The 4,505-nt window shown below is 38.7% G+C and overlaps 1 non-coding gene across 1 annotated transcript; it reads left to right on the top strand.

Annotated features, from left to right (window-relative positions):
* Nucleotides 1-681: 681 nt before the first annotated feature.
* On the top strand, nt 682-788 carry LOC145044480 (small nucleolar RNA R71). The gene has a single exon (XR_013681429.1). It is a non-coding gene; the product is annotated as a small nucleolar RNA R71 (small nucleolar RNA).
* Nucleotides 789-4,505: the final 3,717 nt, after the last annotated feature.

Below are 4,505 nucleotides of genomic sequence, written 5' to 3'. Positions count from 1 at the left end.
TTTCTCACTTCTTTTCGTAACTATATTTATGTGCGCGCCTCGTGGGTTATTTTCGATTTTACTAGGATGTTCGTCCAGTGATCTTTGGTTTATTTGTTGAGCAAGTTGCCCCAACTGCGTTTCTATGTTGTGAATGGATGCTTGCTGGTTTCTAAGGATATTTCTTGTTTCTTGAATGGCAGCATCATGATCACTATGTCTTTTTTCTGAAGCAGCTACAAATTTGGTAAGCATTTCTTCCAAACTTGGTTTTCTTTCTTGTGCCAGCTCCTCCTTTTGGTAAAAACCTCTTCCTTTCTGCTTGTATTTCTCCTCCTTAGCCTTCTTGTACTCTTCATACGGGAGCCACTCTTTCTTTGGTTTTCTCCAGATGAGGTCCATTCCAATTTTCACAACCCACCCGAATAGCATGGATTGTTTGATCCATTTTATCCATCCTCCTATCCATGATTTTTTAGCATAGCCATGATCGCGGATAAGTCTTCAGTAGCTGCATATGCGGCTCCCCTAGTAACATCGTTTCTTGGGTTGTGGTATTCTCTAGAGTGCTTAGAGAATTCTTCAATTAATTCCTTGATTACCGAGGGTGGCTTTTTGGTAAGCGGGCCCTGCGAGTCAAGTAGCTGCCTAGTTGTGACATTGACTCCATCATAGAAAATGGAGACTTCTTGCTGGCTATTTAGATCATGATGTGGGCAGTTTCTTAGTAAGCTCTTGTACCTCTCCCAAGCTTCATATAATGACTCTACAGCTTGTTGTTCAAAGTGAGCTATTGCTTTCTTCAGTTTGGCTATCTTGGAAGGTGGGCAAAAGTGGTCAATGAATTCTTCTTTCATCTTGGCCCATGTGGTGACTGATCCGGGGGGAAGTGATTTGAGCCAATCTTTTGCAGCACCTTTGAATGTCACAGGAAGCATGCAAAGTAGTTGAGTCTTGCGAGGAACATTTGGAACATTGAAGTAATCAACTACATCATTAACTTCATCCAAATGCTTCTAGGCATCTTCGTGATCTTTTCCATAGAAAGGAATTTCCTTGAGCTACGCAAGTATGTGGCCCTTTAGCTCAAAAGTAGCAGTAGCGGGAATTGCGGGCTGCACAAGTCCCGGGCCGTTGTCATCGCATATCCTCTTCTTCCATTCTCCCATGGGGATTTCATCAATGTTAGCCATGCTATGAGCTAACTTGTCGCCAGAATCGAAGTCGTGCCCGTACGTGGGTTCTTTTTCTTCTTCTTCGGTGTCGTACTTGGTATCTTCCTTGATCGGGTCTTTGCTTGCAAAAGATGCGCTGGATGCTCCTAATTTTCTGCTCTTGTTCTTCCCAAAAACAATCTTCAAATTGGACAAAGGTGACTTCTTTGGTGTATTCGAGCTTTCCATGTCTTTTCCTTTGTTTCTTCTCAAAGCGGATTCGAGATCTTCAAACGGGGGTACCAGCGGGGTGTTTGATCCTCTGGTTATGAAAGTCCTGAAATAAACAAGATAACAACGTAAAAAGAACAAAAAATTGTACTAAAAAAACGACAAATAAAGGCTGAAACTCTACTGTACTCGCCGAGTAGGTGCGAATGCACTCGGCGAGTAGAAGTGTTATTTTGAAAGAAATCTAAAGTTAAAATAAAAATGAATTTAGATCCTAAAGCCTAACTACTAATTACTAATATGCAATAAATTAACTTTGTGCCAGTAAACTCACACAAAGGGTCGAAAAAATTAGAAATTAGATAAATTATTTAGAACCGTTCCCCGGCAACGACGTCAAAAACTTGATGTGTGGAAAACCAACTAGTTTTAATCCTACTTTTTATTAATGAGTTATGCACATAAAGGCAGTGAACCTGTCTTTTAGTGGTATAGTTGGACAAGTAGGGTATCGAACTCAGGGAACGGAAATTGATCTAATAACTAATTTTAACTAAGCAAATAGTAAAAGTAAAAGGGTTTTTCTCTAGTTTTACAAGACAAGAAACTTAAACAAAGCAAATAAAACAATTAACTAATTAACGATTAAAACAAATGACAAATTCACTAAATTTATTAAAGGGTTTCTGTTTAGGTTCAACTAATTCACTCCTATGGTTATTTTTAAGATAAATTAATTATTATTGGATACCAACTATAGTGGTTAGGTTCATGTTCATTACTCCTAACCCTTAGACAGTTAATTAATTCAAGCAGTGGCCAACTGTCTAAATTAACTAATTCCCTAGTTCAATTATTTGGATTAAATAAGATTTGTAATTGGTTAATCAAGTTGATATTTTAATTAACCTCTTGTTTGTTGGTTCCTCAAACAAGCTTACACATTAACTTACCTATTTTCTTATTAATCTTAATTTCATATTCATTACTCTTAAGCATATGATCAAGTGTTCACAATACATATGAGATTAATAATCAAGAGATGTTCATGCAGCTTAATTACCTTCCAATTAACAGAAAATAGTTGTCATCAATGCATAAGGTTCTTTCACAAACTTAATTTAATAAAACCACCAAATCATAATCAATCAAAAAGTATATTATAACCATAAGAGCAAATTAGTCTTCCGAAACAGAAACTAAATGAATCTTGCTCATAGTCATGATAAAAACAAACTCAATAGCAGATTTAACTAAGCTAAACATCTTAAAATCCTAAGCTAAGTGGAATGATTAACCTAATAGCCTTGATTCTTCCAGGGATTGAAGATTAGGGCCCCTTAGCTCCTCCAAGGATTCTTTGTCGCAGGTTCAGCTCTCAAAATTGCCAAAAGCCTTTCCCAATCGGATAATGGGTTGGTATTTATAATTATCCCAAAACAGGGTGTACTCGGCGAGTAGAAGACCCAACTCACCGAGTAGGTGCTAGTTATCCGTCTCAAATAAGGAGTCTTGACTTATCTTCTGGAATCTTCTCTTGTACTTGCCGAGTATGCTCGAGAACTCGCCGAGTACAACTTCTTTTTTCCTTCATTCTTCACTCTTTGGTCTTGAATTGCTTCCCTTTGTTCCTTTTTACTCCCAAGCATGTCTTATGGACTGAAAACGAAATTTAAGCATTATTAAGTACCTTTTGTCCACATTGTACATAAAATTAGTTAAAAATGAATAAAAATATATGCTAAATAATTAACTAATTATGCACACATCACATGCGTAACATCTCATAAAATGTATCATAAATATCTCATAATACAAAAGTAAGGGTATTTTGGGAAATCACCGTTCAGGCTCTGGTTGATTGTACACACTGCTCTTTCTTGCTTTCTCTTTGAACTCTTATTTACTTTTAGAAAATCATTTCTTTGAAAACTTTTCTTCCTTCCTCAGTTTGAGTCCAGATTACCCGAAGGTGCATCCGAATCCCTCAAACCAAGGCTCTGATACCAACTTGTAACACCAGAAATTTTCAAAACGAAAATTTCATTTCAATTCGCTTTGATCTTAAAAAACTTTTTGTAAAAATCTCATTTTTGTTTAAATTACAAAAAAAACATAACTCCATAATCAAATAAATAGTAATACACGATCCTCTAAAACATAATTCTCTCTCTGGTGTGTACAATCGAACCAGTGCCGTCCCGTGATCCTGAGAATACCTGAAACACAAAGCACAAAACACTGTAAGCATGAAGCTTAGTGTGTTCCCCAAAATACCACACATAACACATACTAGCCACTCGAGGCTATAACTTTGTGGGCCCTTGGGCCCTAACTCTATGGAGCGTCTGGTCCTAGCTCTATGAACCTTCCGGTTCTAACTCTGATATACTCTAATATACACACGGCATAAACCACATAGAAATAATGCAGTGCAACACAACACATAAGTAGCGTACAATAACTCTGTCACATAACTCTAATTACTACTCAAGGTAAGGTATCGTGAGAAGACTCACCTCAGATGTCTCGGTAAATCCCTTACTTAGTAGCAGTATATTCTAGCCTCCGCCTAATCACATAAAGTAAAATCCGCTCATAAATATAACTCTCGAGACTAGACCCAACCCTCTCTTAGGAACCTCAGATGGGTAAAAGACCATTTTACCCGTCTCTTGACTCAAAGACCCCATTGTTGACTAATCCCTAAAAGTCAACAAAGTCAACGGTCAAACTTTGACCTGACTCGTCGAGTGCACTTGGGCGAATCGGCGAGTCTGCACGTGTCCACTATCTCTCTAGCCTCTCATGACACGTCGAGCCTTCCCCCTGCTTGACGGGTTACACCTGGCATGAATTGCGGGGCAACCCCGACTCAACTCGTCGAGTTCAATTATGGACTCGGCGAGTTCCGTCTGTAATTCTCTACCCCCTTCTGATTCACCGAGTCATTCCCCCAACTCGACAAGTTACTCACTGAGTGACTTATGGGAAACCCTGGCCCTACTCGCAGAGTCTGTTCTTGGGACTCGGCGAGTTCATGCCATGCTTGAGCTCAAATGAGATCCTGAGGTCAGATCCGTTCCTCTAACTCATAGATCTGGCCTCCTAAAGCCATAAAAACACGTAAAGTTTGGATCT

This window comes from Lactuca saligna, chromosome 4 (assembly GCF_052625555.1).
Source record: "Lactuca saligna cultivar CGN05327 chromosome 4, ASM5262555v1, whole genome shotgun sequence".
Lineage (NCBI taxonomy): Eukaryota > Viridiplantae > Streptophyta > Magnoliopsida > Asterales > Asteraceae > Lactuca > Lactuca saligna.
This window is presented reverse-complemented; position numbering and strand designations above follow the sequence as displayed.